Here is a 22,970-nt window from a genome sequence, read left to right as displayed (position 1 = left end):
AGAATCAGAAAACAAGCAGAGGTGAAATGCGTATCGGCCAACAAGGTACATAAACAGCAAGCAGGAAAAGTAGTCAGGTAACAAGCACACAAAATCATAAAACTGAACTGGGGGTAAAATTAACCAGAGGTTCATAGCTATGTCTGGCAGTGGTCTGCAGACAGGATGGGCATAAAAAAGGGTGTGGTGTCTTCCCATTGGTTGTAGCTGAATGATGGTATTTCATCTGTGAGATACCCACCAGCTACATTCAGCCAGAGATTCTGCATCTGTCAAGGTAATGCAGCCCAGTGGGTGAGCATAACCTGCGTCCACCTGCGCCGCTGGCATCGACTACTCTCCCATCATCAGCACTATTCATGAAAGGAACACGTTGTCACCTGGCGACCGGAGTACAAATTGACGGAGCGGACTCCGTTGGTGACTTAACAGCCGTGTGCGGCAATGATGCAAACCTGGCTGCGGGCCATCCTCAGGGCAATGTGACACACGTGCCTTTTAGGGCTCACGTGTTGAACCGAATTCGCCAGCAATTTTTAAAACACCATCACGGCCTACATGGCCTTGTGCAGTGGGCACGCTCGCTATGTGCTCACTTCCATCGTGCGCACACAGCAGCTCAACAACTTTCATCACTCCGGAAGTCTTAGGGTCTGGCAGTTAAACGCCGTAAATGCGATGTTTCGACACGCAGGAATTGGAATCTGCACATGTTGCAGCGTGTGTGGCAGCACCGCAGAGCCCTGCTGAAATACGGTAAGACATATAGCCTGGGATAACTTGATCCAGAGGTGGTGCAGATCACGCTGCTGGAGTGGTGTCAGATCAAGGACCTATGCACCCTGCTACACAGTTTTGAAATGTCGACGAAGATGTTTAGCACTGGCAATGTCATTCTCAGCGTGACAATTCTGGTCATCTACATGATGGAGCACACTGTAATTATTATTCGGAGTCAGGTGTTGGGACAAGAGGAAGGGGAGGAAGTACAGGAGGAGTCATATGCGGAAGGGATAACAAGATCTACGAGGTCCAGATGGTCAGCGGCACCTATGCGGCAGTCATGGTGAGGGAGAGGGATTAACAAGGGCGCATAGTATCAGCAAAAAGTGTTGATGAAAGTGCAGGAGCCCATGAAGAAATGGAGGACGAACTGGCGATGGGCATGGAAGACTCAGCAGATGAGTGAGAGCTTGCTCACATTTCGGTTGTGCGAGGTTGGGGGGAGAGGGCAGAGGAAGGATGCACGATTCTCACCTCTCTGCCACCAACACACCAAGGACTTGGTCCTCCTGGATGCACAAGACACATGAGCGCCTTCTTGCTGCACTACCTACATGACCCTCGGATTGTATGAATTTGAACTAATCCTGAATACTGGGTTGCCACACTGTTAGATCCCCGGTACAAGACAAAATTTGGCGAACTAATTCCTGCCATAGAAATAGACGCACGTATACAGGAGTATCTGCAGAATGTGGTACGCAATCTTAGATCTACTTGTCCACTAAACACCAGTGCTGCACAGAGTGAATCTCAACGCTTTGTCATGGATAGGAGGAAATGGTCTTTTACTTGTCCACATCGGAGGGACCGAGGGATGGCTGCTGTGCTGAGATGGCGTTGAGTACGGTGTCCCTGCACAGTTGCACTTTTGGTCATATCCCAAAATGAGTTGAAAAAGGACAGATGCTGTTGGAAAGGGGAACAGGTGTGTTGGAAAGGGGAAAAAAGTTTTGGTCCGTGGATTTGGTGGTTAAGCAACTGTAACATTTGCTGAAGAAACAACATCTGTTACAGTGGGACTGGCAGATTTGGATAAAGTGGTATATAATCTGTGACCGCTATATAACGAAAATTAATAAGAAAAGAAAGAGAAAGGTATATATCCCCATCAGCAGTCAGTGTCCACCGTGCTCCCAGTTGGAAAAGGAGAGGTTGGCAACTTGAAGGTTTGGTGGAGGATACAGAGCTGTGTGGCTATGAAACTAATAGTAGCCTGAACCGAGTTAGACGCCATTCGGATCTGGAGACTGTGAGCCCTGTTAGCGTCACAGGGTCCACATGCCCACCCAGCCCAGGAACTCCCTGTTAACAACACAGGGGCCATTGAGTACGCTGACCATGTGCGTAGGGGCCACACCTGTGGACAGCAGGCGCATCAGCAGCAGCAGGCCTGTTAATGCCACTGGGCTGCACAAGCAGGACTGTTAGGACAGGAGCTGGTCTTAACCGTTCTGCGTTACCAACTGTGGTGGTGGCCTGCATCCACCACCCGATCCCTGCTTACCTCTGGCCTAAAGCCGCAATGGGTTCAACACATGGAGGTGTGCTCTTTCGGAGCATAATAGAAGACTGCGCACCTCCTTGTTGGCTCCAGCCCCTTTTATAACCTGGGTCCGCCCCAAACCAGGGTGAACCACAATGCACCTCCTGGAGACAAAAGTAGAGTGACACGTCATGAGTGGCATAACTAGCGTCCTATTTGGAAACGCAACTTCAATGATGACCTCATGGCTGCCATGACCCAAACACCTCACCAGTCATCGTCTGAGCATCAATAATGCGGTGACAAGTCATAGGTGTGGGCCTCTGCAAGCCATTTGGGAGGACACCTGATGCCCTGTGGTCTATATGGGACCCCCACATCAGGGCCAGGGCCAAAGAGTTCATTACCGGACCTAGTCTCTGATGCAGGAAGTGCCTGAGCATGCTCAGTAGCATGAAATACAGTCTCTGAAAAAAGACTATCAGCTTTAGCATGGTGTCTATGCCCAAAACAGGACTTATACCCGGCACGGAATGCAAGCACCTGTGCAAAGAGGCTTTTCACACTTAGTGTGGGAGCATGCGCTGTATCCCGAAATGAAAACTTAGCGTCAGGAATGGCACAGTCAGGCTGAGCATACTCACTAGGCGAAACACTGTAATTATGCTGCAGCTGGGGTACATCGGCACACGCATGCGCACTAGCTGCCTCTCCAGACTTAGACGTGGAGGGGAAATTTGTCTTGGAGATGCTGTCTATGAACAGAAGGAAAAGCTAAAGGAAGCCTGACTTTCTATCCCTCCGAATTATGAAATGCAGCAATGAATTCCATGAGTTTGCTATAACATTAGCGTAGCAAAATGTGCATGAGGGTGTGATGTAGAGGTGCTAGAAATAGCTTGTCACCAGTGGGGCACTAATGGAATACAACAGCCAGTTCTATGATGCCACAAAATGGCAGTATTTTGTGCTATCATTATAGCTTATTAAAAACAGAGCACGAGGTTGTCATGCAGAGGTGCTGCACATAGATTTGCAGTAGTGTGAATTGACAAAAGTACAATAGCCACGTTTAGGATACAACTAGGTACAGTGAGTGTTTGCTAGTATAATGGCTGAGTTTAAAAAAGTTTGAGTGTGCAATGCAGGCAGATGTCCTGCAAATAACGTTCCAATACTGTGAATTGACAAAAGTACAATAGCCACGTTTAGGATACAACTAGGTACAGTGAGTGTTTGCTAGTATAATGGCTGAGTTTAAAAAAGTTTGAGTGTGCAAGGCAGGCAGATGTCCTGCAAATAACGTTCCAATACTGTGAATTGACAAAAGTACAATAGCCACGTTTAGGATACAACTAGGTACAGTGAGTGTTTGCTAGTATAATGGCTGAGTTTAAAAAAGTTTGAGTGTGCAATGCAGGCAGACGTGCTGCAAATAACGTTCCAATACTGTGAATTGACAAAAGTACAATAGCCACGTTTAGGATACAACTAGGTACAGTGAGTGTTTGCTAGTATAATGGCTGAGTTTAAAAAAGTTTGAGTGTGCAATGCAGGCAGACGTGCTGCTAATAACGTTCCAATACTGTGAATTGACAAAAGTACAATAGCCACGTTTAGGATACAACTAGGTACAGTGAGTGTTTGCTAGTATAATGGCTGAGTTTAAAAAAGTTTGAGTGTGCAATGCAGGCAGACGTCCTGCAAATAACGTTCCAATACTGTGAATTGACAAAAGTACAATAGCCACGTTTAGGATACAACTAGGTACAGTGAGTGTTTGCTAGTATAATGGCTGAGTTTAAAAAAGTTTGAGTGTGCAATGCAGGCAGACGTGCTGCAAATAACGTTCCAATACTGTGAATTGACAAAAGTACAATAGCCACGTTTAGGATACAACTAGGTACAGTGAGTGTTTGCTAGTATAATGGCTGAGTTTAAAAAAGTCTGAGTGTGCAATGCAGGCAGATGTCCTGCAAATAACGTTCCAATACTGTGAATTGACAAAAGTACAATAGCCACGTTTAGGATACAACTAGGTACAGTGAGTGTTTGCTAGTATAATGGCTGAGTTTAAAAAAGTTTGAGTGTGCAAGGCAGGCAGATGTCCTGCAAATAACGTTCCAATACTGTGAATTGACAAAAGTACAATAGCCACGTTTAGGATACAACTAGGTACAGTGAGTGTTTGCTAGTATAATGGCTGAGTTTAAAAAAGTTTGAGTGTGCAATGCAGGCAGACGTGCTGCAAATAACGTTCCAATACTGTGAATTGACAAAAGTACAATAGCCACGTTTAGGATACAACTAGGTACAGTGAGTGTTTGCTAGTATAATGGCTGAGTTTAAAAAAGTTTGAGTGTGCAAGGCAGGCAGATGTCCTGCAAATAACGTTCCAATACTGTGAATTGACAAAAGTACAATAGCCACGTTTAGGATACAACTAGGTACAGTGAGTGTTTGCTAGTATAATGGCTGAGTTTAAAAAAGTTTGAGTGTGCAATGCAGGCAGACGTGCTGCTAATAACGTTCCAATACTGTGAATTGACAAAAGTACAATAGCCACGTTTAGGATACAACTAGGTAAAGTGAGTGTTTGCTAGTATAATGGCTGAGTTTAAAAAAGTTTGAGTGTGCAATGCAGGCAGACGTCCTGCAAATAACGTTCCAATACTGTGAATTGACAAAAGTACAATAGCCACGTTTAGGATACAACTAGGTACAGTGAGTGTTTGCTAGTATAATGGCTGAGTTTAAAAAAGTTTGAGTGTGCAATGCAGGCAGACGTGCTGCAAATAACGTTCCAATACTGTGAATTGACAAAAGTACAATAGCCACGTTTAGGATACAACTAGGTACAGTGAGTGTTTGCTAGTATAATGGCTGAGTTTAAAAAAGTTTGAGTGTGCAATGCAGGCAGATGTCCTGCAAATAATGTTCCAATACTGTGAATTGACAAAAGTACAATAGCCACGTTTAGGATACAACTAGGTACAGTGAGTGTTTGCTAGTATAATGGCTGAGTTTAAAAAAGTTTGAGTGTGCAAGGCAGGCAGATGTCCTACAAATAACGTTCCAATACTGTGAATTGACAAAAGTACAATAGCCACGTTTAGGATACAACTAGGTACAGTGAGTGTTTGCTAGTATAATGGCTGAGTTTAAAAAAGTTTGAGTGTGCAATGCAGGCAGACGTGCTGCAAATAACGTTCCAATACTGTGAATTGACAAAAGTACAATAGCCACGTTTAGGATACAACTAGGTACAGTGAGTGTTTGCTAGTATAATGGCTGAGTTTAAAAAAGTTTGAGTGTGCAAGGCAGGCAGATGTCCTGCAAATAACGTTCCAATACTGTGAATTGACAAAAGTACAATAGCCACGTTTAGGATACAACTAGGTACAGTGAGTGTTTGCTAGTATAATGGCTGAGTTTAAAAAAGTTTGAGTGTGCAATGCAGGCAGACGTGCTGCTAATAACGTTCCAATACTGTGAATTGACAAAAGTACAATAGCCACGTTTAGGATACAACTAGGTACAGTGAGTGTTTGCTAGTATAATGGCTGAGTTTAAAAAAGTTTGAGTGTGCAATGCAGGCAGACGTCCTGCAAATAACGTTCCAATACTGTGAATTGACAAAAGTACAATAGCCACATTTAGGATACAACTAGGTACAGTGAGTGTTTGCTAGTATAATGGCTGAGTTTAAAAAAGTTTGAGTGTGCAATGCAGGCAGACGTGCTGCAAATAACGTTCCAGTACTGTGAATTGACAAAAGTACAATAGCCACGTTTAGGATACAACTAGGTACAGTGAGTGTTTGCTAGTATAATGGCTGAGTTTAAAAAAGTTTGAGTGTGCAATGCAGGCAGACGTGCTGCAAATAACGTTCCAATACTGTGAATTGACAAAAGTACAATAGCCACGTTTAGGATACAACTAGGTACAGTGAGTGTTTGCTAGTATAATGGCTGAGTTTAAAAAAGTTTGAGTGTGCAATGCAGGCAGACGTCCTGCAAATAACGTTCCAATACTGTGAATTGACAAAAGTACAATAGCCACGTTTAGGATACAACTAGGTACAGTGAGTGTTTGCTAGTATAATGGCTGAGTTTAAAAAAGTTTGAGTGTGCAATGCAGGCAGACGTGCTGCAAATAACGTTCCAATACTGTGAATTGACAAAAGTACAATAGCCACGTTTAGGATACAACTAGGTACAGTGAGTGTTTGCTAGTATAATGGCTGAGTTTAAAAAAGTTTGAGTGTGCAATGCAGGCAGACGTGCTGCAAATAACGTTCCAATACTGTGAATTGACAAAAGTACAATAGCCACGTTTAGGATACAACTAGGTACAGTGAGTGTTTGCTAGTATAATGGCTGAGTTTAAAAAAGTTTGAGTGTGCAATGCAGGCAGACGTCCTGCAAATAACGTTCCAATACTGTGAATTGACAAAAGTACAATAGCCACGTTTAGGATACAACTAGGTACAGTGAGTGTTTGCTAGTATAATGGCTGAGTTTAAAAAAGTTTGAGTGTGCAATGCAGGCAGACGTGCTGCAAATAACGTTCCAATACTGTGAATTGACAAAAGTACAATAGCCACGTTTAGGATACAACTAGGTACAGTGAGTGTTTGCTAGTATAATGGCTGAGTTTAAAAAAGTTTGAGTGTGCAATGCAGGCAGATGTCCTGCAAATAACGTTCCAATACTGTGAATTGACAAAAGTACAATAGCCACGTTTAGGATACAACTAGGTACAGTGAGTGTTTGCTAGTATAATGGCTGAGTTTAAAAAAGTTTGAGTGTGCAATGCAGGCAGACGTGCTGCAAATAACGTTCCAATACTGTGAATTGACAAAAGTACAATAGCCACGTTTAGGATACAACTAGGTACAGTGAGTGTTTGCTAGTATAATGGCTGAGTTTAAAAAAGTTTGAGTGTGCAATGCAGGCAGACGTCCTGCAAATAACGTTCCAATACTGTGAATTGACAAAAGTACAATAGCCACGTTTAGGATACAACTAGGTACAGTGAGTGTTTGCTAGTATAATGGCTGAGTTTAAAAAAGTTTGAGTGTGCAATGCAGGCAGACGTGCTGCAAATACCGTTCCAATACTGTGAATTGACAAAAGTACAATAGCCACGTTTAGGATACAACTAGGTACAGTGAGTGTTTGCTAGTATAATGGCTGAGTTTAAAAAAGTTTGAGTGTGCAATGCAGGCAGACGTCCTGCAAATAACGTTCCAATACTGTGAATTGACAAAAGTACAATAGCCACGTTTAGGATACAACTAGGTACAGTGAGTGTTTGCTAGTATAATGGCTGAGTTTAAAAAAGTTTGAGTGTGCAAGGCAGGCAGATGTCCTGCAAATAACGTTCCAATACTGTGAATTGACAAAAGTACAATAGCCACGTTTAGGATACAACTAGGTACAGTGAGTGTTTGCTAGTATAATGGCTGAGTTTAAAAAAGTTAGAGTGTGCAATGCAGGCAGATGTCATGCAAATAACGTTCCAATACTGTGAATTGACAAAAGTCCAATAGCCACGTATAGGATGCCACTAGGTACACTGAGTGTTTGCTAGTAAAATTGCTTAGTTTAAAAAACTTGGAGTGTGCAATGCAGGCAGATGTGCTCTGCTAATGTCTTTGCACTAGTGGGACTATAGCAAAGTCCAATAGCCACGTTTAGGATGCCACTAGGTACACTGAGTGTTTGCTAGTAAAATTGATTAGTTTAAAAAAGTTGTAGTGTGCAATGCAGGCAGACGTGCTCTGCAAATGTCTTTGCACTAGTGGGACTATAGCAAAGTCCAATAGCCACGTATAGGATGCCACTAGGTACACTGAGTGTTTGCTAGTAAAATTGCTTAGTTTAAAAAAGTTGTAGTGTGCAATGCAGGCAGACGTGCTCTGCAAATGTCTTTGCACTAGTGGGACTATAGCAAAGTCCAATAGCCACGTATAGGATGCCACTAGGTACACTGAGTGTTTGCTAGTAAAATTGCTTAGTTTAAAAAACTTGGAGTGTCCAATGCAGGCAGATGTGCTCTGCTAATGTCTTTGCACTAGTGGGACTATAGCAAAGTCCAATAGCCACGTATAGGATGCCACTAGGTACACTGAGTGTTTGCTAGTATAATGGCTTCGTTATAATTAGTTGGAGTGTGCAACGCAGGCAGATGCGCTCTGCAAATGTCTTGGCACTAGTGGGACTATAGCAAAGTCCAATAGCCACGTATAGGATGCCACTAGGTACACTGAGTGTTTGCTAGTAAAATTGCTTAGTTTAAAAAAGTTGCAGTGTGCAATGCAGGCAGACGTGCTCTGCAAATGTCTTTGCACTAGTGGGACTATAGCAAAGTCCAATAGCCACGTATAGGATGCCACTAGGTACACTGAGTGTTTGCTAGTAAAATTGCTTAGTTTAAAAAAGTTGTAGTGTGCAATGCAGGCAGACGTCCTGCAAATAACGTTCCAATACTGTGAATTGACAAAAGTACAATAGCCACGTTTAGGATACAACTAGGTACAGTGAGTGTTTGCTAGTATAATGGCTGAGTTTAAAAAAGTTTGAGTGTGCAAGGCAGGCAGATGTCCTGCAAATAACGTTCCAATACTGTGAATTGACAAAAGTACAATAGCCACGTTTAGGATACAACTAGGTACAGTGAGTGTTTGCTAGTATAATGGCTGAGTTTAAAAAAGTTAGAGTGTGCAATGCAGGCAGATGTCATGCAAATAACGTTCCAATACTGTGAATTGACAAAAGTCCAATAGCCACGTATAGGATGCCACTAGGTACACTGAGTGTTTGCTAGTATAATGGCTTCGTTATAATTAGTTGGAGTGTGCAACGCAGGCAGATGCGCTCTGCAAATGTCTTGGCACTAGTGGGACTATAGCAAAGTCCAATAGCCACGTATAGGATGCCACTAGGTACACTGAGTGTTTGCTAGTAAAATTGCTTAGTTTAAAAAAGTTGTAGTGTGCAATGCAGGCAGACGTGCTCTGCAAATGTCTTTGCACTAGTGGGACTATAGCAAAGTCCAATAGCCACGTATAGGATGCCACTAGGTACACTGAGTGTTTGCTAGTAAAATTGCTTAGTTTAAAAAACTTGGAGTGTGCAATGCAGGCAGATGTGCTCTGCTAATGTCTTTGCACTAGTGGGACTATAGCAAAGTCCAATAGCCACGTTTAGGATGCCACTAGGTACACTGAGTGTTTGCTAGTAAAATTGATTAGTTTAAAAAAGTTGTAGTGTGCAATGCAGGCAGACGTGCTCTGCAAATGTCTTTGCACTAGTGGGACTATAGCAAAGTCCAATAGCCACGTATAGGATGCCACTAGGTACACTGAGTGTTTGCTAGTAAAATTGCTTAGTTTAAAAAAGTTGTAGTGTGCAATGCAGGCAGACGTGCTCTGCAAATGTCTTTGCACTAGTGGGACTATAGCAAAGTCCAATAGCCACGTATAGGATGCCACTAGGTACACTGAGTGTTTGCTAGTAAAATTGCTTAGTTTAAAAAACTTGGAGTGTGCAATGCAGGCAGATGTGCTCTGCTAATGTCTTTGCACTAGTGGGACTATAGCAAAGTCCAATAGACACGTATAGGATGCCACTAGGTACACTGAGTGTTTGCTAGTATAATGGCTTCGTTATAATTAGTTGGAGTGTGCAACGCAGGCAGATGCGCTCTGCAAATGTCTTGGCACTAGTGGGACTATAGCAAAGTCCAATAGCCACGTATAGGATGCCACTAGGTACACTGAGTGTTTGCTAGTAAAATTGCTTAGTTTAAAAAAGTTGTAGTGTGCAATGCAGGCAGACGTGCTCTGCAAATGTCTTTGCACTAGTGGGACTATAGCAAAGTCCAATAGCCACGTATAGGATGCCACTAGGTACACTGAGTGTTTGCTAGTAAAATTGCTTAGTTTAAAAAAGTTGTAGTGTGCAATGCAGGCAGACGTGCTCTGCAAATGTGTTTGCACTAGTGGGACTATAGCAAAGTCCAATAGCCACGTATAGGATGCCACTAGGTACACTAAGTGTTTGCTAGTAAAATTGCTTAGTTTAAAAAAGTTGGAGTGTGCAATGCAGGCAGATGTGCTCTGCTAATGTCTTTGCACTAGTGGGACTATAGCAAAGTCCAATAGCCACGTTTAGGATGCCACTAGGTACACTGAGTGTTTGCTAGTATAATGGCTTACTTAGAATGAGTTGGAGTGTGCAGAGGACAAGAGGGTACAGTGGCAGGATTGTGGTGCTCTGGGTAGAGGAATGGAAGCCTGCCTTTCTATTCCCTCCTAATGGTGAAATGCAGGGAGGAAATCCCTGACCTGGGCTACACAGACGCTGTTGCTGTTTGCAGGACATGTCACTTATGGCTCTCTGACCCTGCCGCTTTGAGCCCTTAAAAGGACTGCTAGAATGTGCTCTCCCTAAGCTGTCTAACGCTGTGTATGCAGCGCATACAGCTGTATCGGCTATAGGACTCAGGAGGACGGAGCTGCGACACTGATGTCTGACACCAAAGACGCAGAAGGCAGATAATGGCGTTCGTGAAGAAAATGTCCGGTTTTATAATGCAGGGACATGTGACATGCAGATCCTATCACACATGCCGTTGCTTCTCTGGCTCAAAGTCCACTTAGGTGTGTGTGTGTCTGTGATTGGCTGACATGCTGGCCCGCCCCACAAGACGCGCGCGCTTAGGGAAGGAAGACAAGAAAAAAAAAAAAAAAATGGCGATCGCCATTATAGAAACAGCAGTGATCTGAAGGCGCTGTTCACGCACACTATACACTGAAATGTGATAATAGTTTGATTCACAGAGTGACTTACACTATTACAGCAGAAACCAAGCTAGGATTTAGCTGTTTTTTGGCTGCTAGAACCATTCTCGAACGTTTCTAGAACTATCGAGCTTTTGCAAAAAGCTCGAGTTCTAGTTCGATCTAGAACATGCCCCAAAATCACTCGAGCCGCGAACTGGAGAACCACGAACCACGAACCGCGCTCAACTCTACTATTGACCCCGACGAGATTCGAACACGCAACCTTCTGATCTGGAGTCAGACGCGCTACCGTTGCGCCACGAGGTCAGCTGGAAGATAAGTGTTTGACAAGATTAAATCTGAATATTATTTGATTCTTTACCACTAGATGTTCCAGAAAGTATCTACTTTTACGCACCATCATAAAACGACATAAAGAAGGATGATTGAGCATCTTAATCTTAATATTCAGGGATTTCCAGTTTAAGATCGGAATCTAGAAATTATCATCTTTGTGATTCCATGAGTCAGGCACACGAATGTTACATCAAAAGATAAAGTTAGAAACATATGTCAGTTTATTTTTTGCCAGGAACATTTCATTTAGAAAAATGCTTGTTTCATAAAGATTGGAAAATTTTTATATATCATTTGTATAGACTTTTTTATTCTTTTAGCCATACCCCAAAACTACAAAAACAAGAATGTGTTAACATATTGCTATTAGGAAGAAAGGTTTACATTTAACATCCAGAATCTATTTGAGGACCATGTTTCTTCATATATACAAAGACCAAATTGTTGGTGATGTAGAGGTGATTTTAAGTTATAATGGTCAGATCTGGATTCACAAAAATTCTCGTCATCACAGTATTGTTCAGAAGATTTCTTTCTTGTAAAATTTTAAAAGATGACTCTTTTAGACACTGTGTGGAAATATGGCTTCAACTTTTTTCAGGAGGTTTAAGTGGTTCCGTTGATGACAAGAATGTAGAAAATGGTTGTATTTCCTAATTTTTCAAAAACAGGAACAGACTATTGACCCCGACGTGATTTGAACACGCAACCTTCTGATCTGGAGTCAGACGCGCTACCGTTGCGCCACAAGGTCAGCTGAAGGATAAGTGTTTGACAAGATAAAATCTGAATATTATTTGATTCTTTACCATTAGATGTTCCAGAAAGTAACTACTTTTACGCACCATTATAAAACGACATAAACAAGGATGATTGAGCATCTTAATCTTAATATTCAGGGATTTCCAGTTTAAGATCGGAATCTAGAAATTATCATCTTTGTGATTCCATGAGTCAGGCACACGAATGTTACATCCAAAGATAAAGTTAGAAACATATCTCAGTTTATTTTTGCCAGGAACATTTCATTTAGAAAAATGCTTGTTTCATAAAGATTGGAAAATTTTTATGTATCATTTGTATAGACTTTTTTATTCTTTTAGCCATACCCCAAAACTACAAAAACAAGAATGAGTTAACATATTGCTATTAGGAAGAAAGGTTTACATTTAACATCCAGAATCTAGTTGAGGACCATGTTTCTTCATATATACAAAGACCAAATTGTTGGTGATGTCGAGGTGATTTTAAGTTATAATGGTCAGATCTGGATTCCCAAAAATTCTCGTCATCACAGTATTGTTCAGAAGATTTCTTTCTTGTAAAATTTTAAAAGATGACTCTTTCAGACACTGTGTGGTAAAATGGCTTCAACTTTTTTCAGGAGGTTTAAGTGGTTCCGTTGATGACAAAAATGTAGAAAATGGTTGTATTTTCTAATTTTTCAAAAACAGGAACAGACTATTGACCCCGACGTGATTTGAACATGCAACCTTCTGATCAGGAGTCAGACGCGCTACCGTTGCGCCACGAGGTCAGCTGAAAGATAAGTGTTTGACAAGATTAAATCTGAATATTATTTGATTCTTTACCACTAGATGTTCCAGAAAGTATCTACTTTTACGCACCATCATAAAACGACATAAAGAAGGATGATTGAGCATCTTAATCTTAATATTCAGGGATTTCCAGTTTAAGATCGGAATCTAGAAATTATCCTCTTTATGATTCCATGAGTCAGGCACACGAATGTTACATCCAAAGATAAAGTTAGAAACATATCTCAGTTTATTTTTGCCAGGAACATTTCATTTAGAAAAATGCTTGTTTCATAAAGATTGGAAAATTTTTATATATCATTTGTATAGACTTTTTTATTCTTTTAGCCATACCCCAAAACTACAAAAACAAGAATGTGTTAACATATTGCTATTAGGAAGAAAGGTTTACATTTAACATCCAGAATCTAGTTGAGGACCATGTTTCTTCATATATACAAAGACCAATTTATTAGTGATGTTGAGGTTATTTTAAGTTATAATGGTCAGATCTGGATTCCCAAAAATTCTCGTCATCACAGTATTGTTCAGAAGATTTCTTTCTTGTAAAATTTTAAAAGATGACTCTTTCAGACACTGTGTGGAAATATGGCTTCAACTTTTTTCAGGAGGTTTAAGTGGTTCTGTTTATGCCATGAATGTAGAAAATGGTTGTATTTCCTAATTTTTCAAAAACAGGAACAGGCTATTGACCCCGACTTGATTTGAATACGCAACCTTCTGATCTGGAGTCAGACGCGCTACCGTTGCGCCACGAGGTCAGCTGAAAGATAAGTGTTTGACAAGGTTAAATCTGAATATTATTTGATTCTTTACCACTAGATGTTCCAGAAAGTATCTACTTTTACGCACCATCATAAAACGACATAAAGAAGGATGATTCAGCATCTTAATCTTAATATTCAGGGATTTCCAGTTTAAGATCGGAATCTAGAAATTATCATCTTTGTGATTCCATGAGTCAGGCACACGAATGTTACATCCAAAGATAAAGTTAGAAACATATCTCAGTTTATTTTTGCCAGGAACATTTCATTTAGAAAAATGCTTGTTTCATAAAGATTGGAAAATTTTTATGTATCATTTGTATAGACTTTTTTATTCTTTTAGCCATACCCCAAGACTACAAAAACAAGAATGAGTTAACATATTGCTATTAGGAAGAAAGGTTTACATTTAACATCCAGAATCTAGTTGAGGACCATGTTTCTTCATATATACAAAGACCAAATTGTTGGTGATGTTGAGGTGATTTTAAGTTATAATGGTCAGATCTGGAATCCCAAAAATTCTCGTCATCACAGTATTGTTCAGAAGATTTCTTTCTTGTAAAATTTTAAAAGATGACTCTTTCAGACACTGTGTGGTAAAATGGCTTCAACTTTTTTCAGGAGGTTTAAGTGGTTCCGTTGATGACAAAAATGTAGAAAATGGTTGTATTTTCTAATTGTTCAAAAACAGGAACAGACTATTGACCCCGACATGATTTGAACACGCAACCTTCTGATCTGGAGTCAGACGCGCTACCGTTGCGCCACGAGGTCAGCTGAAAGATAAGTGTTTGACAAGAAATACAACCATTTTCTACATTCTTGTCATCAACGGAACCACTTAAACCTCCTGAAAAAAGTTGAAGCCATATTTCCACACAGTGTCTGAAAGAGTCATCTTTTAAAATTTTACAAGAAAGAAATCTTCTGAACAATACTGTGATGACGAGAATTTTTGGTAATCCAGATCTGACCATTATAACTTAAAATCACCTCGACATCACCAACAATTTGGTCTTTGTATATATGAAGAAACATGGTCCTCAACTAGATTCTGGATGTTAAATGTAAACCTTTCTTCCTAATAGCAATATGTTAACTCATTCTTGTTTTTGTAGTTTTGGGGTATGGCTAAAAGAATAAAAAAGTCTATACAAATGATATATAAAAAATTTCCAATCTTTATGAAACAAGCATTTTTCTAAATGAAATGTTCCTGGCAAAAATAAACTGAGATATGTTTCTAACTTTATCTTTTGATGTAACATTCGTGTGCCTGACTCATGGAATCAAAAAAGATGATAATTTCTAGATTCTGATCTTAAACTGGAAATCCCTGAATATTAAGATTAAGATGCTCAATCATCCTTGTTTATGTCGTTTTATGATGGTGCGTAAAAGTAGTTACTTTCTGGAACATCTAATGGTAAAGAATCAAATAATATTCAGATTTAATCTTGTCAAACACTTATCTTTCAGCTGACCTTGTGGCGCAACGGTAGCGCGTCTGACTCCAGATCAGAAGGTTGCGTGTTCAAATCATGTCGGGGTCAATAGTCTGTTCCTGTTTTTGAAAAATTAGAAAATACAACCATTTTCTACATTCTTGTCATCAACGGAACCACTTAAACCTCCTGAAAAAAGTTGAAGCCATATTTCCACACAGTGTCTGAAAGAGTCATCTTTTAAAATTTTACAAGAAAGAAATCTTCTGAACAATACTGTGATGACGAGAATTTTTGGTAATCCAGATCTGACCATTATAACTTAAAATCACCTCGACATCACCAACAATTTGGTCTTTGTATATATGAAGAAACATGGTCCTCAAATAGATTCTGGATGTTAAATGTAAACCTTTCTTCCTAATAGCAATATGTTAACTCATTCTTGTTTTTGTAGTTTTGGGGTATGGCTAAAAGAATAAAAAAGTCTATACAAATGAAATATAAAAATTTTCCAATCTTTATGAAACAAGCATTTTTCTAAATGAAATGTTCCTGGCAAAAATAAACTGAGATATGTTTCTAACTTTATCTTTTGATGTAACATTCGTGTGCCTGACTCATGGAATCACAAAGATGATAATTTCTAGATTCCGATCTTGAACTGGAAATCCCTGAATATTAAGATTAAGATGCTCAATCATCCTTGTTTATGTCATTTTATGATGGTGCGTAAAAGTAGTTACTTTCTGGAACATCTAATGGTAAAGAATCAAATAATATTCAGATTTAATCTTGTCAAACACTTAGCTTTCAGCTGACCTCGTGGCGCAGCGGTAGCGTGTCTGACCCCAGATCAGAAGGTTGCGTGTTCAAATCACGTCGGGGTCAATAGTCTGTTCCTGTTTTTGAAAAATTAGAAAATACAACCATTTTCTACATTCTTGTCATCAACGGAACCACTTAAACCTCCTGAAAAAAGTTGAAGCCATATTTCCACACAGTGTCTGAAAGAGTCATCTTTTAAAATTTTACAAGAAAGAAATCTTCTGAACAATACTGTGATGACGAGAATTTTTGGTAATCCAGATCTGAAAATTATAACTTAAAATCACCTCGACATCACCAACAATTTGGTCTTTGTATATATGAAGAAGCATGGTCCTCAAATAGATTCTGGATGTTAAATGTAAACCTTTCTTCCTAATAGCAATATGTTAACTCATTCTTGTTTTTGTAGTTTAGGGGTATGGCTAAAAGAATAAAAAAGTCTATACAAATGATATATAAAAATTTTCCAATCTTTATGAAACAAGCATTTTTCTAAATGAAATGTTCCTGGCAAAAAATAAACTGACATATGTTTCTAACTTTATCTTTTGATGTAACATTCGTGTGCCTGACTCATGGAATCACAAAGATGATAATTTCTAGATTCCGATCTTAAACTGGAAATCCCTGAATATTAAGATTAAGATGCTCAATCATCCTTCTTTATGTCGTTTTATGATGGTGTGTAAAAGTAGATACTTTCTGGAACATCTAGTGGTAAAGAATCAAATAATATTTAGATTTAATCTTGTCAAACACTTATCTTTCAGCTGACCTCGTGGCGCAACGGTAGCGCGTCTGACTCCAAATCAGAAGGTTGCGTGTTTGAATCACGTCGGGGTCAATAGTATTTTCCTGTTTTTGAAAAATTAGGAAATACAACCATTTTCTACATTCATGTCATGAACAGAACCACTTAGACCTCCTGAAAAAAGTTGAAGCCATATTTAAACATAGTGTCTGAAAGAGTCATCTTTTAAAACTTTACAGGAAAGAAATCTTCTGAACAATGCTGTGATGATGGGAATTTTTGGGAATCCAGATCTGACCATTATAACTTAAAATCAACTCGACATCACCAACAATTTGGTCTTTGTATATATGAAGAAACATGGTCCTCAACTAGATTCTGGATGTTAAATGTAAACCTTTCTTCCTAATAGCAATATGTTAACTCATTCTTGTTTTTGTAGTTTTGGGGTATGGCTAAAAGAATAAAAAAGTCTATACAAATGATATCTAAAAATTTTCCAATCTTTATGAAACAAGCATTTTTCTAAATGAAATGTTCCTGGCAAAAATAAACTGAGATATGTTTCTAACTTTATCTTTTGATGTAACATTCGTGTGCCTGACTCATGGAATCACAAAGATGATAATTTCTAGATTCCGATCTTAAACTGGAAATCCCTGAATATTAAGATTAAGATGCTCAATCATCCTTGTTTATGTCATTTTATGATGGTGCGTAAAAGTGTTTACTTTCTGGAACATCTAATGGTAAAGAATCAAATAATATTCAGATTTTATCTTGTCAAACACTTATCTTTCAGCTGACCTCGTGGCGCAACGGTAGCGCGTCTGACTCCAGATCAGAAGGTTGCGTGTTCAAATCACGTTGGGGTCAATGGTCTGTTCCTGTTTTTGAAAAATTACGAAATACAACCATTTTCTACATTCTTGTCATCAACGGAACCACTTAAACCTCCTGAAAAAAGTTGAAGCCATATTTAAACACAGTGTCTGAAAGAGTCATCGTTTAAAAATTTACAAGAAAGAAATTTTCTGAACAATACTGTGCTGACGAGAATTTTTGGGAATCCAGATCTGACCATTATAACTTAAAATCACCTTGACATCACCAACAATTTGTTCTTTGTATATATGAAGAAACATGGTCCTCAACTAGATTCTGGATGTTAAATGTAAACCTTTCTTCCTAATAGCAATATGTTAACTTATTCTTGTTTTTGTCGTTTTAGGGTTTAGCTAAAAGAATAAAAAAGTCTATACAAATGATATATAAAAATTTTCCAATCTTTATGAAACAAGCATTTTTCTAAATGAAATGTTCCTGGCAAAAAATAAACTGACATATGTTTCTAACTTTATCTTTTGATGTAACATTCGTGTGCCTGACTCATGGAATCACAAAGATGATAATTTCCAGATTCCGATCTTAAACTGGAAATCCCTGAATATTAAGATTAAGATACTCAATCATCCTTGTTTATGTCGTTTTATGATGGTGCGTAAAAGTAGTTACTTTCTGGAACATCTAGTGGTAAAGAATCAAATAATATTCAGATTTTATCTTGTCAAACACTTATCTTTCAGCTGACCTCGTGGCGCAACGGTAGCGCGTCTGACTCCAGATCAGAAGGTTGCGTGTTCAAATCACGTCGAGGTCAATAGTCTGTTCCTGTTTTTGAAAAATTAGGAAATACAACCATTTTCTACATTCTTGTCATCAACGGAACCACTTAAACCTCCTGAAAAAAGTTGAAGCCATATTTCCACACAGTGTCTGAAAGAGTCATCTTTTAAAATTTTACAAGAAAGAAATCTTCTTAACAACACTGTGATGACGAGAATTTTTGGGAATCCAGATCTGACCATTATAACTTAAAATCACCTTGACATCACCAACAATTTGTTCTTTGTATATATAAAGAAACATGGTCCTCAACTAGATTCTGGATGTTAAATGTAAACCTTTCTTCCTAATAGCAATATGTTAACTCATTCTTGTTTTTGTAGTTTTGGGGTTTGGCTAAAAGAATAAAAAAGTCTATACAAATGATATATAAAAATTTTCCAATCTTTATGAAACAAGCATTTTTCTAAATGAAATGTTCCTGGCAAAAAATAAACTGACATATGTTTCTAACTTTATCTTTTGATGTAACATTCGTGTGCCTGACTCATGGAATCACAAAGATGATAATTTCCAGATTCCGATCTTAAACTGGAAATCCCTGAATATTAAGATTAAGATGCTCAATCATCCTTGTTTATGTCGTTTTATGATGGTGCGTAAAAGTAGTTACTTTCTGGAACATCTAGTGGTAAAGAATCAAATAATATTCAGATTTTATCTTGTCAAACACTTATCTTTCAGCTGACCTCGTGGCGCAACGGTAGCGCGTCTGACTCCAGATCAGAAGGTTGCGTATTCAAATCACGTCGAGGTCAATAGTCTGTTCCTGATTTTGAAAAATTAGGAAATACAACCATTTTCTACATTCTTGTCATCAACGGAACCACTTAAACCTCCTGAAAAAAGTTGAAGCCATATTTCCACACAGTGTCTGAAAGAGTCATCTTTTAAAATTTTACAAGAAAGAAATCTTCTTAACAACACTGTGATGACGAGAATTTTTGGGAATCCAGATCTGACCATTATAACTTAAAATCACCTTGACATCACCAACAATTTGTTCTTTGTATATATAAAGAAACATGGTCCTCAACTAGATTCTGGATGTTAAATGTAAACCTTTCTTCCTAATAGCAATATGTTAACTCATTCTTGTTTTTGTAGTTTTGGGGTTTGGCTAAAAGAATAAAAAAGTCTATACAAATGATATATAAAAATTTTCCAATCTTTATGAAACAAGCATTTTTCTAAATGAAATGTTCCTGGCAAAAAATAAACTGACATATGTTTCTAACTTTATCTTTTGATGTAACATTCGTGTGCCTGACTCATGGAATCACAAAGATGATAATTTCTAGATTCCGATCTTAAACTGGAAATCCCTGAATATTAAGATTAAGATGCTCAATCATCCTTGTTTATGTCGTTTTATGATGGTGCGTAAAAGTAGTTACATTCTGGAACATCTAATGGTAAAGAATCAAATAATATTCAGATTTTATCTTGTCAAACACTTATCTTTCAGCTGACCTCGTGGAGCAACGGTAGCGCGTCTGACTCCAGATCAGAAGATTGCGTGTTCAAATCACGTCGAGGTCAATAGTCTGTTCCTGTTTTTGAAAAATTAGGAAATACAACCATTTTCTACATTCTTGTCATCAACGGAACCACTTAAACCTCCTGAAAAAAGTTGAAGCCATATTTCCACACAGTGTCTGAAAGAGTCATCTTTTAAAATTTTACAAGAAAGAAATCTTCTGAACAATGCTGTGATGACGAGAATTTTTGGTAATCCAGATCTGACCATTATAACTTAAAATCACCTCGACATCACCAACAATTTGGTCTTTGTATATATGAAGAAACATGGTCCTCAACTAGATTCTGGATGTTAAATGTAAACCTTTCTTCCTAATAGCAATATGTTAACTCATTTTTGTTTTTGTAGTTTTGGAGTATGGCTAAAAGAATAAAAAAGTCTATACAAATGATATATAAAAATTTTCCAATCTTTATGAAACAAGCATTTTTCTAAATGAAATGTTCCTGGCAAAAATAAACTGAGATATGTTTCTAACTTTATCTTTTGATGTAACATTCGTGTGCCTGACTCATGGAATCACAAAGATGATAATTTCTAGATTCCGATCTTAAACTGGAAATCCCTGAATATTAAGATTAAGATGCTCAATCATCCTTGTTTATGTCGTTTTATGATGGTGCGTAAAAGTAGTTACTTTCTGGAACATCTAATGGTAAAGAATCAAATAATATTCAGATTTAATCTTGTCAAACACTTATCTTTCAGCTGACAACGTGGCGCAACAGTGGCGCGTCTGACTCCAGATCAGAAGGTTGCGTGTTCAAATCACGTCGGGATCAATAGTCTGTTCCTGTTTTTGAAAAATTAGAAAATACAACCATTTTCTACATTCTTGTCATCAACGGAACCACTTAGACCTCCTGAAAAAAGTTGAAGCCATATTTCCACACAGTGTCTAAAAGAGTAATCTTTTAAAATTTTACAAGAAAGAAATCTTCTGAACAGTACTGTGATGACGAGAATTTTTGGTAATCCAGATCTGACCATTATAACTTAAAATCACCTCGACATCACCAACAATTTGGTCTTTGTATATATGAAGAAACATGGTCCTCAACTAGATTCTGGATGTTAAATGTAAACCTTTCTTCCTAATAGCAATATGTTAACTCATTCTTGTTTTTGTAGTTTTGGGGTATTTCTAAAAGAATAAAAAAGTCTATACAAATGATATATAAAAATTTTCCAATCTTTATGAAACAAGCATTTTTCTAAATAAAATGTTCCGAGCAAAAATAAACTGAGATATGTTTCTAACTTTATCTTTTGATGTAACATTCGTGTGCCTGACTCATGGAATCACAAAGATGATAATTTCTAGATTCCGATCTTAAACTGGAAATCCCTGAATATTAAGATTAAGATGCTCAATCATCCTTGTTTATGTCGTTTTATGATGGTGCGTAAAAGTAGTTACTTTCTGGAACATCTAATGGTAAAGAATCAAATAATATTCAGATTTTATCTTGTCAAACACTTATCTTTCAGCTGACCTCGTGGCGCAACGGTAGCGCGTCTGACTCCATATGAGAAGGTTGCGTGTTCAAATCACGTCGAGGTCAATAGTCTGTTCCTGTTTTTGAAAAATTAGGAAATACAACCATTTTCTACATTCTTGTCATCAACGGAACCACTTAAACCTCCTGAAAAAAGTTGAAGCCATATTTTCACACAGTGTCTAAAAGAGTCATCTTTTAAAATTTTACAAGAAAGAAATCTTCTTAACAACACTGTGATGACGAGAATTTTTGGGAATCCAGATCTGACCATTATAACTTAAAATCACCTTGACATCACCAACAATTTGGTCTTTGTATATATGAAGAAACATGGTCCTCAAATAGATTCTGGATATTAAATGTAAACCTTTCTTCCTAATAGCAATATGTTAACTCATTCTTGTTTTTGTAGTTTTGGGGTATGGCTAAAAGAATAAAAAAGTCTATACAAATGATATATAAACATTTTCCAATCTTTATGAAACAAGCATTTTTCTAAATTAAATGTTCCTGGCAAAAAATAAACTGAGATATGTTTCTAACTTTATCTTTTGATGTAACATTCGTGTGCCTGACTCATGGAATCACAAAGATGATAATTTCTAGATTCCGATCTTAAACTGGAAATCCCTGATAATTAAGATTAAGATGCTCAATCATCCTTCTTTATGTCGTTTTATGATGGTGCGTAAAAGTAGATACTTTCTGGAACATCTAGTGGTAAAGAATCATATAATATTCAGGTTTAATCTTGTCAAACACTTATCTTTCAGCTGACCTCGTGGCATAACGGTAGCGCGTCTGACTCTAGAACAGAAGGTTGCGTGTTCAAATCACGTCTAGGTCAATAGTCTGTTCCTGTTTTTGAAAAATTAGGAAATACAACCATTTTCTACATTCATGTCATGAACGGAACCACTTAAACCTCCTGAAAAAAGTTGAAGCCATATTTAAACACAGTGTCTGAAAGAGTCATCTTTTAAAATTTTACAAGAAAGAAATCTTCCGAACAATACTGTGATGACGAGAATTTTTGGGAATCCAGATCTGACCATTATAACTTAAAATCACCTCGACATCACCAACAATTTCGTCTTTGTATATATGAAGAAACATGGTCCTCAACTAGATTCTGGATGTTAAATGTAAGCCTTTCTTCCTAATAGCAATATGTTAACTCATTCTTGTTTTTGTAGTTTTGGAGAATGGCAAAAAGAATAAAAAAGTCTATACAAATGATATATAAAAATTTTCCAATCTTTATGAAACAAGCATTTTTCTAAATGAAATGTTCCTGGCAAAAATAAACTGAGATATGTTTCTAATTTTATCTTTTGATGTAACATTCGTGTGCCTGACTCATGGAATCACAAATATGATAATTTCTAGATTCCAAACTTAAACTGGGAATCCCTGAATATTAAGATTAAGAATAGAGTTGAGCGCGGTTCTAGGTTCGAGGTTCT

The 22,970-nt window shown here is 38.1% G+C and overlaps 12 non-coding genes across 12 annotated transcripts; 8 read left to right on the top strand and 4 right to left on the bottom strand.

Annotated features, from left to right (window-relative positions):
- Positions 1-11,315: 11,315 nt before the first annotated feature.
- On the bottom strand, positions 11,316-11,387 carry TRNAW-CCA (transfer RNA tryptophan (anticodon CCA)). Its single transcript has one exon. It is a non-coding gene; the product is annotated as a tRNA-Trp (tRNA).
- Positions 11,388-12,099: 712 nt separating this feature from the next.
- TRNAW-CCA (transfer RNA tryptophan (anticodon CCA)) lies at positions 12,100-12,171 on the bottom strand. The gene has a single exon. It is a non-coding gene; the product is annotated as a tRNA-Trp (tRNA).
- A 711-nt stretch (positions 12,172-12,882) lies between these two features.
- Positions 12,883-12,954, bottom strand: TRNAR-CCU (transfer RNA arginine (anticodon CCU)). The gene has a single exon. It is a non-coding gene; the product is annotated as a tRNA-Arg (tRNA).
- Positions 12,955-14,448: 1,494 nt separating this feature from the next.
- TRNAW-CCA (transfer RNA tryptophan (anticodon CCA)) lies at positions 14,449-14,520 on the bottom strand. Its single transcript has one exon. It is a non-coding gene; the product is annotated as a tRNA-Trp (tRNA).
- Positions 14,521-15,227: 707 nt separating this feature from the next.
- TRNAW-CCA (transfer RNA tryptophan (anticodon CCA)) lies at positions 15,228-15,299 on the top strand. Its single transcript has one exon. It is a non-coding gene; the product is annotated as a tRNA-Trp (tRNA).
- Positions 15,300-16,010: 711 nt separating this feature from the next.
- Positions 16,011-16,082, top strand: TRNAW-CCA (transfer RNA tryptophan (anticodon CCA)). Its single transcript has one exon. It is a non-coding gene; the product is annotated as a tRNA-Trp (tRNA).
- A 712-nt stretch (positions 16,083-16,794) lies between these two features.
- Positions 16,795-16,866, top strand: TRNAW-CCA (transfer RNA tryptophan (anticodon CCA)). The gene has a single exon. It is a non-coding gene; the product is annotated as a tRNA-Trp (tRNA).
- Positions 16,867-17,577: 711 nt separating this feature from the next.
- TRNAW-CCA (transfer RNA tryptophan (anticodon CCA)) lies at positions 17,578-17,649 on the top strand. Its single transcript has one exon. It is a non-coding gene; the product is annotated as a tRNA-Trp (tRNA).
- Positions 17,650-18,361: 712 nt separating this feature from the next.
- TRNAW-CCA (transfer RNA tryptophan (anticodon CCA)) lies at positions 18,362-18,433 on the top strand. Its single transcript has one exon. It is a non-coding gene; the product is annotated as a tRNA-Trp (tRNA).
- Positions 18,434-19,145: 712 nt separating this feature from the next.
- TRNAW-CCA (transfer RNA tryptophan (anticodon CCA)) lies at positions 19,146-19,217 on the top strand. The gene has a single exon. It is a non-coding gene; the product is annotated as a tRNA-Trp (tRNA).
- A 712-nt stretch (positions 19,218-19,929) lies between these two features.
- TRNAW-CCA (transfer RNA tryptophan (anticodon CCA)) lies at positions 19,930-20,001 on the top strand. The gene has a single exon. It is a non-coding gene; the product is annotated as a tRNA-Trp (tRNA).
- A 1,494-nt stretch (positions 20,002-21,495) lies between these two features.
- Positions 21,496-21,567, top strand: TRNAW-CCA (transfer RNA tryptophan (anticodon CCA)). Its single transcript has one exon. It is a non-coding gene; the product is annotated as a tRNA-Trp (tRNA).
- Positions 21,568-22,970: the final 1,403 nt, after the last annotated feature.

The sequence above is a fragment of the Anomaloglossus baeobatrachus genome, chromosome 4 (assembly GCF_048569485.1).
Source record: "Anomaloglossus baeobatrachus isolate aAnoBae1 chromosome 4, aAnoBae1.hap1, whole genome shotgun sequence".
Taxonomy (NCBI): Eukaryota; Metazoa; Chordata; class Amphibia; order Anura; family Aromobatidae; genus Anomaloglossus; species Anomaloglossus baeobatrachus.
Note: the sequence above shows the minus strand (reverse complement) of the source record. Positions and strands in the feature narration are given on the sequence as shown.